This window comes from Stegodyphus dumicola, chromosome 6 (genome assembly GCF_044657685.1).
Source record: "Stegodyphus dumicola isolate Sdum_Otavi_A_Nest chromosome 6, ASM4465768v1".
Classification (NCBI taxonomy): domain Eukaryota; kingdom Metazoa; phylum Arthropoda; class Arachnida; order Araneae; family Eresidae; genus Stegodyphus; species Stegodyphus dumicola.
This window is the reverse complement of record NC_140773.1, coordinates 86,968,979-86,985,559: the sequence shown is the minus strand read 5'-3', so window position 1 is coordinate 86,985,559 and position 16,581 is coordinate 86,968,979.

Sequence of the window (16,581 nt, the reverse complement as noted above, 5' to 3'; positions counted from 1 at the left end):
ACTAACATAACAGCGTTCTAAAATACAGCTGAGATTCAGCAAGCTTACTGATTAAGCAGTTGAAAGATTCTATGAACTGCTGAGATAGGCACACAGGCCCAAACGCGCGGTTCTTAAAATTTCTACCTAGCAACCTTCACGTTCGCGATTCAAGAAGCACACATATAATCTCGTTTCCCTTCTATTTAAACTCAACTTACTTCTGCTAAAATTTGAATATACTGCGCGTTCTACTACAATTTACATACTCTGGCATTGGCAATTCTAGGGGAAAGTAAAGGCTTGACAGGAAAGATAGCTTAAACTTTAAATAAATGTTAGTTAAAATAAATATAAACCCTACAACCATTTCCAGAGCTTTTTGTTGAAGGAATTAAACAATTGATTTTCCCACTTCCGTATACTCCTTCTTTCATTGCTTCATTACTAATTACGTTTCCTTCTCTCATTAAGTTTTACACTGTTCACATATGTAGTAAAAATGATTAAAAAATAGAAAGGTCCAGGAGCATGATTTAAAGCAAGCTAAAATGCATCGGCAAAGAACCGACATTCATCAGACTTACGTTTTCACTTATCGACTCATGTCACAGAAAATTTGATCAACCCCCTACAGAAAACGAAAGATTAATGGCTAACTGCTTCATAATGCATGAAGGACGGGGGAAAAGATGTTTTTCTTTTTATAGAACAATTTTATGAACAAAGAAAATTTTATCTGTATAACATTTGGTAAATAAAATTTATATTCAGAAATAAATGTTGTAAGAATAGTTATAATAACAATGAACAAGATTGTAACCCAGATTCTTTGCAAACTGTTGGAAGCTTGTCTAAAGTATTTCAATAATCTTTAAGATTTTGCTTCAATAAAGTGTTTGAAATACGATTATAAATAAGATTTTGTCCAAACCTGACTCCAGAAAAAGTACGTTTTTAACAGCTATTAGCTGTTGATAACTGAAAATAATGTCTTTGCTATTATTTTGGGTTTCATTCTAAAATAATGCCGAGTCTCAGATTAATTTCTTTGGACTGCTTAATATAATGATATTACGTAGAAATTGGTGGTATTATTTGAAAGTTTTTAACGTCTTGGAATTTGTTTAAGGTATTGTATATACTCGCATAAAATTCGTTCTATAGACCCGAAACATCGATCATACCATCAAATATCCATTTATACTAGCTTTAAAGTATAAGATATTTTTTACATAGTTTTAGACATAGGTGCCTAGATAATATATAAAATTGTTATTTTTATTATAGCTACCAATGCAATTTCTCGAAAACATTTTAAGTTAAAAAACTGTATAGTTATCACAATTGTACTATATTTTAAAATGGAACAGAATATAAATTTACATTGCCGAACAAACAAAAAATAAATTGTAGTTTCTAAATCAATTTGTAAATAACTTCATTTTAAAAATCAAACAAAAATTTACTTTGTTTAAGCTTAATTTTATCATATTTATCTGGCATTGGAACCTCATCCTTTCTATTTACTATTTCATCATGAGGATCCCGATCATTTTGTTCATGCCCATAATGTATCGCATAATTTTCTTTTTATTGCTTTTGAAATTCCACAATTTTGAAACTATTTTATTACAGTTTCATTTTTGATTTTAACCATATGTTTAAAATGTATTGTCATAAGTTAATTAACGTTATAGCTCCCAATTATTCAAGATTTGATGCATGATTTGTCAACTAATAATACATAGTTAGTTAATTCTTTTGGTGCATGGTCTTGAAATGTTTTCACTTGTTAAGAGACAGAAAGATCAAATAGTTGTAAAATTAAGGTTAATCCTACGTGCATGACAACTGCTACATTTTTGTTTCTTTTAATGGTTTTCTTTCTTGGTTCTGTCAGTAGGGAGACTGAGAATTATGTCTATTAACTAACAAGCATTTACTGACTTCAGTGTTCTGTCATTCTTTCACACACTCTGCATCCATAAATTTATCCTATTTTCATCCACCCAACGGTTTTCATAAATATGTACACAGATGCCAGGAAGAAATTAAATTTCTTTTGTTTTCCTCTTAAATATCACCATAAGAATCAATTTTTTTCAATCTGCTAAACAGAATAGCACCACCGCAATGTCTTGACCTGTGCTCTCCACCGGAACCAGTTTTGTGCCTATGCAATTTTCATGTTTGATAAAACTAAAGGTAGTTTAATACTTTACATCTACTTTACATACTTTTTTGGACATTTCAAATATTTTTAAAGTCTTTACAAAAAGTTATGGCAAGAAACGTCGTCTTTAAAATATTCTAATAAAACTTTGGAGTGTCCGAGCTATTATGAGAATTACTTATTAACACTCTTCGAAGAAATAAATTTATCGCAATAAATATAGTGAAGCAAGGTTAAATAGAGAGAACAAACAGAATATACCAGAAAAAACATTGAAACTTATATTTCAATACAAGATCTATACGATAAATTTTAGAAATGCAGGTGTCCAAAAAGCACGTTTGAGCCACTGTAAATTCATTTAACAGTAACGACGCTAAAGTCTTCCAACAGCGAAATTCAATTATTTTCAATCTTGTGCGAGTGACATAATTTTGGTACGAATATTTCAAACGGACGAATGTCATGAAAAAATATAATTTAGAATTAAATGATTAAGTAACATCTCTGCGCTATATATGACGGTTCTAGCAGTAAAACACCATACACAATCAGATTAAAAGCAGTGCATTATTGTACAGTCCTTTAACTAATAAATTTATCATAAAAGCAAATTCTAAATAAGAAGATATAATAACTGCTTCGTAACATAAATAGCTCAAATATTACATTCGGTTTAGTACAATAATTCGTACAACCCACTTCATTCTAGTTTGAAATTAAGATAAAAAAATTACCAAAATTCCAAAATGCAAAAGTATCTTTCGGTAGAACAAAATCTTTAGAAATTGTTACAAATGTGCTTGCTAAAAAATATTAGGAATACTTTTGAACAAATTAAGAAAAGTCATGATCTCCCTCTACATTTTTTTATACTCGTGCTTCAAAAGAATTCTGAAAGGATTCATATTTATACTGGAGGGCTTCTTGAGGTTTTAACGCTTTTGTTGAGCCCGAAAGTTCCGCAGTTTACCAGTCCGCTCTTAGACTTACTCCTCTAACGCAAACTGTTTGTCTGTTTAACTTTATTATTAAAATAACTGAAGTTACCGGCGCCTAAGCGGTTTTATTCTGAACAAAGAGTCTTCATTTAAGGGGATGTAAGTAAGCTTCTCAAAATCTCAAGTAAACAAGAATTTTCGTCCTATTCTGATTCAAAAGGAATTGCGCAAAAGTTTACCAAGCTTGAATAAATCTGTAGATCAGTGCATAACTAACAAGGTTACATGTGATGATTTTAATAAGAACTGATAAATGCTTTGTTATCAATTACCCCGGGCAGACAGCATTAAAAAAACACACTAAAGTTCATTATTAGAGCAAAAGACAAGCCTAAACTCAAACTTTGATGGGGTATACCGGCGGTTTCGATTGCTCCCTTCTAGTGAGCCCCCATCTCTTGCCTCTCAGTCGCCTCTCCACCTCACTCCTCGATTCATACGGAGTCCTTATATCGATGACCGATGACATACTGTACCTACCGCATATATTAGAGGACACGACTCTAGCTGAAGTCACGCCACCATATGGCAATTTTAGTAAGAACTGTAACTTTCTTTGTCATCAATTGTAAATTCTTCGGAAATGTACTCTCACTCATGAAAATCACCATCCACGTTTCCCGGTTTCTTCGCCATTTTCCAGATATTCACGAAAACATGATAAAGAGGGCACTAAAAAATTTTATACTGTTCTAAATTAGAAACGAACGGGGCGCAATCTAAAGGTTTTAGTAAGAAATGAAAGCGATAACCTAACAACGGCAATGTGAACGTAAAACGGGTGTTGTATACACAACATCGGTGTCGTAACCACAACGCCTTGATATAAACACCTTGAGTGCAGACCCCTCGGGTCGTTTTTCGAATGTGGACAATCAGCTTCTTGTTTTGACGGTAAAGTTTTTAAAATTTTATTAGTTCTGAATAAAATTGTAGATTTATATGAATCATCCACACACAAACAAACGGACATGCTTCTTTGCTTATATATATGTAAAATATAACAAAATATGATAGCTGTTTTAAAAAAATAATTAGCGACCTCAAAATTAACATTCTAAATTTGGTGATCTGCCCCTAAATTCATCTCTTCTCACAGGTTCCAGATTTTTCTATCTTACGTAACGTTTTAAAGCAGATGCCTCTTGTCCAATCAAATTAATTGTAAACCAAAACTCTGAACTGAAACTTTCCCACTCCCAACCTTCTTCCTCTGAAAGTATTATAACTCTTCCCTTTTCCGCATAAGCTCTTCTGCCGGTAAGATGCTTTTCATGTATGCTGCTGCCACTTACTTGCTTAAAACGACGTCGTACTTCAAAATGCAAGTTCTGTATTCAAATATAACTAGGAAACATCTTGCCTGAAAAAAGGATGATTTGATATGCGTTAAAAAATAAAGATTGCGATATTTCAAGATACGTTGTGCTAAATTGCGTCATCATGCTTCCCACTCTGCCACCTTCAAGCCACTAAAGCCTTCTCGGTCATCTACGCAGTATAAGCTGTTAAAGTTCCAGTGTCCTTCATCTATGCATTTTGAAATCATTCATATATATATTTGAATTTAACAAATATTCTCTATTCGTATAAAGCAAATATAAAATTAAAAATCATTCATATATATATTTGAATTTAACAAATATTCTCTATTCGTATAAAGCAAATATAAAATTAAAATTAAAAATTTAATTAAGAAATTTTAATTGCAAAGAAATAAAAAATAAAAGTATTATTATTGCTGCGAACTGATTTACAATATCATTTAAATTCTAAGAGCATATGTAAATTAATTGCACTTATCTAAAACCATGAAAAAATAAATTATTCCAAAAAATTAAATTGCATAAGTGAATAACTGTTGAGCAGGCAGGAGACAAACTTATCAAGGGGAAGTTGTCCCCATATCTAACTCTTCAATTACTCAATTCGTGTTTCGTCATGCATATAGGCAAGGGTAAAAGTAAAATTCAAAACCAAAAGTAAAATCAAATGTTGTGAATTACAAAAAAAAAAAAAAAAAAAAAAAAAATTTAAATAGTGGAATTTTGAGAAAATAGCAAGTAAATGACTGCAGTTAAAACTAATTAAATTAATTCAGAGTAGAAAATCAAATTTTTTAGAAAACCAGAAATTAGTAATTTAAAAACTCTTGCTTGCAGGAAACGTTTCCAACACGAATTATGCATGTAACCTAAAATAAACTTATACAGCAGTTAAATTATATAAAAATAAAAAATAATAAAAAGACTAGTAAATAGCAAGTTTTAATTTAACTTACTTAGTTACATATTATAATTTCTGAGCTGTACCAGCATTTGCTAAGCATGTATATATATATAATGTAAATACGTAAATATATATGTATATATATTTGATGAATCTAGTTATTAATTAATAACAACTGAAATCAATCTGCGTTTATTCATTTTAAACCGCTTAATTTGTTAATTAGTAATAGAACTAATTTGACAGATAAATTAAATTTCTCTCATTTTGCTTAGAGCCAGTTGCGTGGAAGGTAAAATTACCTTAATTCCGGTAGTAGTAACACATTTCGTTTAAAAAAGATGAGTTTTTATATTAAATTCGAGAGACAAAACATATCGCGTTTCGCCAAGTTGTAAGACAGTTCTTTTATATATCTGAGATTTTTGATTAAATTTGGAACACAAAATTCTTGCGCCAACAGATCAGAATGGTAACTCAAAGCTTTTGACCTGCTGTAGTTTTAATAAAAATTTCATTAAATTCTCACAAAATTTACCTATCTGTCTCGTATATAAAGATTCTACGGACTTTTTTTTTTTAAATCTTTTGTAGACAGTGACCTTTCAATTGTTTTGAAGGTCAAGTGTGCAAAAATTCCTCAAATTCCTCAAGATTGGAATAAAACGGGAAATTTGTATAAATTACACGCAAACGAACGGGCACTCTTTGAAAACATCGTTTCCTTAGCACTTGTGCCACATAAAGTCAGCAGGAAAATATTAAGATATTTAAAGATAACATATTTTAGGTTCCCCGGTAGAGTGTTACCATACTTTTTTTTAATATTGGCTATGTTATTTCTTTAAAAATCATACATGACAATAACATGTAACGCAAACATTTGGAAAGTGATACTGACAGAAAAGTGAGATCTGGGATTAATAGCAGCTCTGGTGGTGAGAAATGAAAATATTTCGAGTGCGTGTTCAGTATATTAATATGGATTTCGGTATAGTGAATTATATACAATGGCTACATTTTTTTAGCTAATTGTATTTTAGAAATTTATTTACCTAGATATTCTACTAGGTATTGAAACACTTATGATTTTTATTATTTTCCCTTTATTATTGCAAAATAAATTTCATGAAAATATTCCTTATAATAAAGTAATTTATTTAAAAAGTGTTAATCAGTAACTCCCCTAATAATTCGGACCCTCAAAAATTTTGTTCAAATGTTTTGGAAGACGATTATTTTAGCTCAAATGGGCGTTAGCCCAGACCGGCTATTAGTCTCGAAATGACATTTTGCGTCGAACCCCTTTAAATGCCCGAATCACTTTTCAAACCGTTTCAAATAAATATTATCGCCCTATATTATATTTACAGAAACTAAATAATAAAGAATCTACATTAATGCATGTGTGTTTCTCGAACTGTTAAAAAACAACGTTACCTAGTGCCATCAAAGTTTGAGTAACATATTCCTCCACCCGAACTTGGGCGCCTGGAAGCCCTAATTTGGAATTTGGAATTTGTTTTATTGTCTATTTTATATTTTGTAAAATGTAAACGAATTTTTGATTAAAAACTCAACAATTTCAAAGTAAACTCCTCAGAGCATAAAACATTTTTATCACCAGCATACGAGACTATCTATCAGAAATTCTAAAGATACGCTGCTTTTAAATATTTTTAGTGCTACGTGGCGTTAGCCCAAATGTTCACGAAACGTGCACGTGTCTGTTAAGTGAAAAAACGCCCGTTTGAGCGTAATATAAAATTTGAAATCTTTCAGATCGTTTTCGTCATAGTTTCTTGTTTTACGTGAAAATACAATACAAGAATTACCGTATGGATTTAAAAATCATCACTTATTTGGAAAAATATATTAACAGTTCCCTACCTGATTTTAACAAGATAAGAGGTTATTAAGTTTGGCTGGATTAAACCTCTCTACCACGTTTTCTGACTGGGGATGTAAAGGTGTCGTTTGGGTTTTGTCGATGCCGAGCAGCCTGAAGAGTTCTTTACAGCCGAGGTAAAATTTCTTCCTTTATTGGAATGCAACTGAACAGCCCCTCAGAACCTGAAAATCCAGAGCTGTATGTAACTCTGCTATCGTTACGGTCTGTTGATCAGGAATAGAATGTACTTCAGGCCACTTTGTGAAGTAATCAGCAACAACGAGGGTACATTTGTTGCATCAACAGTTCGTGACAGAGGTTCCAGGATGTCAAAGCTGCAGTAACAATACTGGAGCGCCTTTTATTCAAATTTCTGCAATGAGTGACGGTAGTAATGAACTGTTCATCATAGGACATATCAATGGCGTTCCTTGCAATATGACCATCGACATAGGAGCCAATGTTATCATCATTCGAAAAGACTTGACTCAATTAGAAAGTAAACTCATCTGGAAGCTGCTCTTCGCTGCACTCCAGGTTGTGTCGAGGAATAAAATCGCTATTGACAGAAAATTAAACATTAACATCACGTTTGGAAGTGCCGCTTACTATCACACCGCATATATGCAAATATAACAGACCTTGCATACTCGGATTAGACTTTCGACGAAAATATAATTTTCCTTGGACTTTAACGAACTGCATTTTGCCTCTGAGGACAACCATGTTTAGAATCAAAGATAAAGGAGTAAATTCGTCCACCAAAATAAAAGCTCAAAACGATATCCAGGTACCAGCAGGAACAGAATGTTTACTATCCTAGATCCATAGCTGATAATAAAAATTTCTGATATGGCATAGAGAACATTCTAAGAACTGTAACAGCCCGAAAGGAGTACCGGTAGCCTCGGCACTCGAGTATTTAACGAGGACCGTCATTACATTTTTGACACCAAAACCTGTTGCCTGAGTACGGGTTCGGAATAGATTGTATATATGCATAACTAATGATAAGTAAAATGACAACTTTACAGTTTTAGAACTTCCCTCAACAAATATTCGTAGAGTTCTACTTAGTATCGCAGCACAATTAGTAGTTACGCTTAAATTGGATAGAGCGTTAAAAACATCTCAATGCAAAGGGATTTTAAAAGGTGAAGTTTTCACCGAAATCTCAGTACTCCGAATTCAGCTCTCAACTAACAACACTTGAGAGCAGATGCTCTTAATGGTCTTACACAGTTTTCACACGGCCGCTGATAAATCTCTAGTTCCTTCCATTTCTCGAAATTACTGGAAGACATATCAGATCTGGATCAGGTTAGTTTCATATCTAGATTACTTACATTTATTGAGTCACAATATCAGTTAAGAGTTATACAACCACCACACCCAAATGTCGCCAAATGCTTGCTAAGGTTGACTACTTTTGATGACAAATTTCGTGACAAAAAATAGTCGGCAAAAGCATTGCCAGCTTGGCAATATCTCGCCAATTTAGCGAGATAAACATTAACTCAATAGACGTGCTCCTGTATTCTTACTGTTCAGGCAAAGCTTCATCTCTTAAGATTTTCATATTACATTTACAAAAAAAATACTGCAATTTCACTAAAATTATTTACACATGAAGGAAAATCGTAACAATATATTTGGGTTCAGTTGAACGAATCAATGTGACTCGAATGAAACTCGATTGAATCTGAAAAACTTCTTTGTTACTGTTAAGCAGGGGAGTGGAGGTGCAATGGTTTGGGGATATTTTGCTGCCTGTGGGATGTGAAATTTTGGTTTTAAAAAACGTGTGAGTAGTATAAGGACATAAATATTTTTATTAAATACCTGAAAGCATATGCAAGAAAGCCTGAAGCGCAAAATATGTTCCAATTCTCTCAGGATATTATTTCTAAACGTTAAAAACACCCAAATATTTGCTTGTGGTTATTATTGGACAATTCTGAAATTATCAAAATTCCTCCATATTCCTTGGAAGTAATTCCTGTCGAGCATGGATGGAGTGAGTTAGAGAAAAAATAAAGAAACATGATATTTCTTTGAAAGTTCTATTAAAATCAATTCTGAAGGAGAAATGGAACTAAAGGTAATATTTTTACTCGAAGATATTAATTAAATCAATGTCAAATCGCATGAAAAATGTAATTTTAGCTAAAGAATATTAAAGAAATATTGAATGGTTTGTTGATTTCCAAGTTTTAGGAAACTGTTCGTTCACAGGAAGGTCAATTCTAAAACTTTATTCGAATAATTTAGAATAATAGAAGGAATTAATATAAATACATGTTATAGTGTTCTATATTGTGACTCGATTAAGTTGGCAAACCTAAGTACAGCATACATTAATCACACAGAGAATAAACAGAAGGTTTTACAGGACTGAAAACATCTTCATTTTAAAAATCATTTAGGATTTAACTCAAATGAAAATAACAATAAACACATTAAAACTTAAATATAAAGATTGTGTAAGTTGAGGTCAGTGAAAATGTTTAATCTGAATAAGAGAGATTCTAATTTTAATTATTTTCATATGTGGTTATAAATATGTTGCATTTCATAAATTAATCAAAATTTGCATTGCAATCGTCGCATATCTGTAGCTATAAAATATTTAATAGCGATTTTCTGAAGTACAGCAACCGATTTCAAATTATCAATAAGAAAATCAACACTGTGAACTATCACAATTAATGACTGTATAATGCCAAATACAAAGAAAGAAATGATAAAGGAAAGTCGCAATCACCAACTGATGTTTCAGAGAAAAATCAATCTCGAAACGCTTCTGAAAATGTTATATTTCGGTCAAAAATGTCAGGAAAGAATTATTCTTATAGCGATTTCTCTTTATTCGATTTCCAGCGCAGTCTTGATATATAGATAAAATTACATCTCACTGTGTAACGATTCGAAGATGCGCAGTCTTGATTTTTCATCCGTTGCCATTTTTCATCGATGAAAGACAAAGAAAGCTGAACGCAGACGAATGAAAAAGAGAAACAATTTTAAGAAAGAAGCATTGGCAGCAGTCCAATCCACCATCGCAAAGATGCAAGCGAATGTACAAGAAGGATGAAATTCACTCTATGACAGATGTTGCATTTTGTTTCACAAAGAAATAAGAGAATGCCATTTCGTTAAAATATTTTTAAAACTAAAAAAAGAAAGCAGAACAACTCTTCGATGTTTTGAAATTTTCAATTTCTGTGAGTGGATGAACATCGAAATGGAAGATATATTGCTGTAATATTGGTTTATACGAATAGCTACTATCTAAAGGTTTATTCTTTTGACATTTTAAGAATGGAAGGGCTTTGTAAACATTTGAATTTTATTTGGAAATATATATATTATTATCGTATAAAACCAGTTTTTTTCATTATAAATTATTTTAAATCGTAACTTGCGAATATAATTAAAGGATAATACATTTGAATAATAATTATACATTATTAAGCATATTAATTATTTAAAATGAATTAAAATTGTTCTAAATTTGATGTAATTTTGTGGCTTACAATATGAGGTAACATAGCAATTATATAGTTAATATTTTTCAGACATTGTGTGAATTCTCAGAACATATTTCGGAAATTTATGAGTATATAATGTTGTCTAAGGGTAATTACCATTTAGACGGATGGCCATACAGTGGCTCCCAAAAGTGTTCGCACAATTTAAGAATTTGGAGAAGAAGCGCTGTAGCCCGGAAATTAATTCGAATATAAAACCCAATATTTTTTAATATCATCTCCATGTGATTTGAAATAAAACTAAAATTTTTTTCATACTGATTTATTTTCTTTTTCTAAAATTGAAAACTTGAAGGAGGCATAGATAAAACACGCCACAAAAGTGATCGTACACCGAAATAGTTTCGTAAAATTTCATAAATAAAACTATCTAATGTCACTTTTTTAATTTTTGCATTTTGATGACGTTTAAAAATTCGCTTGGCTTTAGCCTTTGCTTGCTTACTACATTATATTTTATTTAATATTTAAGAATGGGTCGTAGTCTTTCGGAAACAACAAATATCATTGAAAAACTGATTATATTTTTATCGTAAGGTTGGGAAATCGATTCGGGGATAAAACTAAATTAGTAAATTTATCCCATTTTACAGTGCAAGTATGTGATAAAACGTTTTAAAGAGAAAGAACGCTTTAAAGAGGTGGTTCGGCAAAGTTAACTCAACGTGATCAGATATTTATAGTTAAAATATTTGAGTGCTGTAAAGATTTTTAGAGAATTTACGGAAATATTTTTTACTTCGGTTTTACCTGAACCTGTTCGACGAGTATTCAGATTAAATATTTTAAAATCATCCGCCCAAAATTTGAATATTGGAAACAAATTCATTTTCATCAGGAAAAAGATGCTAAGCACACGGCCCTCTACGTTCGCCTTTGGTGTGTCCACAAGTTCTGGAAACACCACATCAGGCACTATCCTAAAACCCGATAGAACACATTTGGAGAGAATTAAAGTACGAAGACACAATATAAGAACAAAAACCGAACTAAAAGCAGGAATAACGAAAGAATGGAGGAATATTGATGCAGATATTACCGGAAAAAACTGGTGAACTCTTGGACCAGACGTTTGAAAGCTGTCATAAGTTCTGGGGATTTCCAACAAAATGCAAACTAACATAATAATACAACATTTACTAAAATTCGCAGATGTTTTTAAAGTGTACGAAGACTTTTAGGTAAATTTTCTGTTACTTTTTTATTATTGAGCTTTTGAAAAAACTTTCACTATATTCATAAAACAACTAATGTATTTTTCCTAAAAGAAATTTGCAGATATCATTAAAATTTCTCATTCTCAAATATTAATTTTTACTGATGAATAAATCAATATTTCACCAAAAGTCGTAAGTGTACGAACACTTCTGGGAGCCACTGTATTTATGAGATACAGTGTCTCAGAAAAGTTACAGGACATTTTTCTGTCAGAATATTTAAATGCATTAACCTGAATTATAAAATAAAATTTCTTTGAAGTAAGTGTTTACTTTTATTCTTATTAAACAAAAAGCTTTCAGCTCAAAAATTAATATTTTGTTTCTGAACTGAAAACATTATGTAACAGAAGTCTTCGGACACTGTTTTGGACTGCAAACAAACTTATGTGTAACAAATACAGTATGCATCGAAACTTAATAAGCAGTACATCGGTTTGAATTTTTCAATAATGGTTTTCTGCAATATATTAATTTGTACGGACTATTAGGTTATTTAAGGAAAGAAACAGGAGAAAGTTATTATGCCGTCGATGGAATTATAACTACGGATCTTTCAATAGTGGGACTGATATGCTAGCACATGCACTATCAGAGGATGCAGAGAGAAATGTGAAAATTCCTTATGATTTGAATATTTTATTATCATGGCCTCTTTATAAAAGTATGTGTAATTGAAAATTTTCTAAATTTATTTTAATGTTCAGATAGGAATACGAAATATATTTGAAAATTACTGAAATGTTTATTTAAGGAATTTATCAATTTTTGACCCAATTAAGGATTACCTAAAGCATGTGAAAATTCAGAATGAAGGATCACTTGTGAAACCATGCAGGATGTCCTTTCGCTTATAGTTATACATTGCTGTACCCTTTGTGCAAGCACTTAAACGTGTTTTGTACAATTTTTTATTGTATTGTTTGCATGCTATTTAGATCTTTTGTGTAAAACATTAAACATTTATTTACTTTATTATTAAAAATATTATTAAAAATTAATTATTATTAAAAATTAAATTTATTATTAAAAATATCCCCAAACTCCTCTTTTCTATGCCTGGGAAGACTACATCACTGCTTGGTGGCTCCAGTCTCACACTGGGATCATCAGCAGTGAAGCGTAAGAGGACCTCGCAAAGCAAGATTCAGTCCTGACTTCTCCATCACACAGTGCTTTCAATATACTATTAAAAGCATCCTATATGAAGGAACACACAATTCACTGTGCTAAAAGTGACAAGAAAGATAAAATTCAAGCTTGACTGGTCGGAATACTTACATATAGAAATATGTAAGTACTCCGAGTCCGAATTATAACCTAATGTTTTTCCCTCTTCTTCTATTATTAATTTCAACTATTGTTTTAAAAGACACTGGTTATTATTAAATAAGGAACAAACATAAAGATTACGGTTACTCAAAAAGTTACACTTTAATAAAACTGACCCATAGTATACAACACATATTAAAATGTAAAATTATATGAAAAGGATTTACCAGACAGTTATGGTACATATGTGTAAAATGAGCAAATAAGATGTGTCAATTTGGTATAGGAACAGTTTCTACAATGTGGAGATTGATCTTCCCTAGGAGCAACGCAGCACATACAGCAACGGGTGATGCTGTCAATTAATTATACGGTCTATCAGTTCCGTATGAAATGACAGCCATTCCTCTTGCAAAGCACTTGCAAGTGCGGCAAAGATCTTAAGAAGAGGGTTGAGAGCAGCAGTAATGCTCCTTAAAACATCCAATTATGCTCGATAGGATTCAGGTTAGATGATCGAGCTGGACACTCCATGTGCTGAATTGTTTGCTGCTAAAGATAATCATCCACGATGGTTATCTTCAGTAGCTTACAATTTAGCCACGATGCAAAACATCATCCACGATGACACCTGTGCGACTAACATTGTCGTCCTGTAGCAGGAAATTATCACCTGTTGCCCCGCCATAAGGACGCACATAAATATCAACGTTGATGTCTCTACAGGCCTGAGCATTCATGGTTCCACATGTAAAGACACGGGGATCTGTGTATCCACCCAAACAGATACCACCCCAAACACAAACATTGCCTCCTCTCTTTCACGAATGTTTGATAGATGACAATAGGTTCTACGTCCTTTCCCAATCAAATAATGCCTACTATTGCTTTGGAAGATAAACCTGGACACATCCGTAAAGAGAACAAATCTCCACTGATCAGCTGTTCAGAGTACATGTTGACATGCCCACCTCAAATGTTCTCTTTATGACATGAATTGAACGGCACGGCAAGTGGCTGGTGTTCTCGCGCACCGACCTCCTTCATGAAGCCTTCTACGAACAGTTGACGTTGATAACAGCCTTATGTTGGTTGCAGCATGAGAGGATCTGAATTGAGTCGGAAATGCGGTTTTATTTTTTTGTGCGCATAAAAACAGCTGTTGGTCATCGGCTCACGTCGGAGCGGTTGGCCGTCCTTGGCTGAACCTCTTGGATGCTAGATCTGTGCTTAGAAATTTTTACCAAAGTCTATGAACAACAGAACGACTCACATTTAGCCATCTGGCTACGTCTTTCTGACTTGTCCTGCCATTCACCCAGTAGTTCTCCATCGCAGTTCTTCAGGCAGATGATGCCGGGTCATTTGCGCGAAGGTCATTGTTACGAAGAGGCTATACCACATTTCGTATCTCTGCGAAATTTACATGCTTTCTCTCAAACATACAATTTTATCCTCCTTGCAGATGACGCAATAGGATTTAGACTTTGCATGCTGCAGTTTTAAACAACAACTCTTATTTGACAACATATTAAAATTTTATACGGATTGACCTAATTTTGAACATGTTTTCTCTAATTTTGTGACTTTTCTGAAATTTTTGGAAATCAGTGTATATATCTTGTTTTGCAATTTTATATTTCTTTTTAGCCAAAGGTGCTCGATGGGGTATACTTCTGGCCGCCAAGGAAATGGTTGAGCATTTTAAGAACTGCAAATTTGTAGCTTTATCCTGAAAAACCTCAAATATACACATTTTCAAATGATTTCCACAATTTTGGCCGCTACTGTATTTTTTGTTTGGGAAATGGTTCTAGAACCCTTGCTTTTCTTTGCATTTTATTTAATTACACATACGTTCGGAGAAATAGCCCAAAGTATTCTTGTTCCTTGAAGAAGAGAAGCCTGCTCTGTCTCTCTCCAAATACGCAGAACTTCTGTTTAATAAATCTAACACGAATAAAAGGTTAAACTTCATCTAATTTTAACATGATATTGCTGTTCTCTTCTGATATTTATTAGTATCTGTATGAAATAAATATTTATTATTATCAAACTTTCGCTAGAATGTGAGAGAACGCCATTCATTTGTACTAAAATGTGTATCTCTAAATATTTCTAAAATGAAGTAAACAAATCTTCCTTCTTTCTTCTTTCTTTCTTTCCTATTCATTTCGAGTCACTGCCTGTTTCTAATATTAAGGTAGCATTTTCTAATTGATATCGAATTCCTAATTCAGACTGATTAGCAATAAATACCTAAAATGTTACTGATTTCACTATTTGTATTAAACGTCAACAATTATTGTTGCCTCAAAATTAATATTACTCGGGAAATTTAAAATCTTTTCAAATAAATTTACAATTAAAAAAGTGCATAATTTTTGAGAAAATAAAAAATACAAGAAAGAAACATAGAATTTTGATTACTTTTTCCTGATCCAGTATGAAAAAAGAACAATTATTCAAAATCGTTCCTTTCCCTTTATTTGGATTTCTTTCTATATATGTTTTTCCTTCCACCTAGAGCATGAAGCCAAAACTCAGATTTAATGAAATTATGCAATGAAACTGCTGACGAGAAAGTGCAAACAGCAATTTTGCGAATAAAACAATTTGATTGATGAGAAAGGTAAATGAAGTAAATTGATTGATAAAAAGTATTCAAACAATCGGATTAAAATACAGGAGCACGCGCATTTAATAAATATATATCTCATAATTGATTTTGCTTTCCAGAAAACTCGAGAAATAAAAATTATCAGAATATTCTCGTGCATGATTGAAAAGCTTACAAAAGCCGGATAGAACATCTCAGTTTTGTTGTGTACTTAGTGCTGCTACTGAATGTAGGGAATTCGCGGTATCTTTTGCAGTGTTTTGAATTAAGTTCTATTCAACGTTTTAGAAATTTATATGAATTAGTTCACAGGGTTTTTTACTTGGTAAGCTGGTCAAAGAAAGGGCAATACGTTTTTCTAATGTGTTTAATACACTTTCTTTAAACATTGCGTAACCCAAGAAAGGAGTAAATATGTTTTTTTTTTAATCTTTAATAGAAGCAACATTTGTTATATCTAGTAATATTTTGCTTCTGAACACTAGAAATCCAAGATAATTAATTTTATTTTGAACTAATTCATATTTAGAGGAATTAATTTTTAAAGCAAAATTAGCTACTCATGTAAAAATAAATCCACTTTGTACAAAGGGGTGATAAAATGTTTTTGAAGAAATAATCACATCCTTCGAACAGAGAAATTAA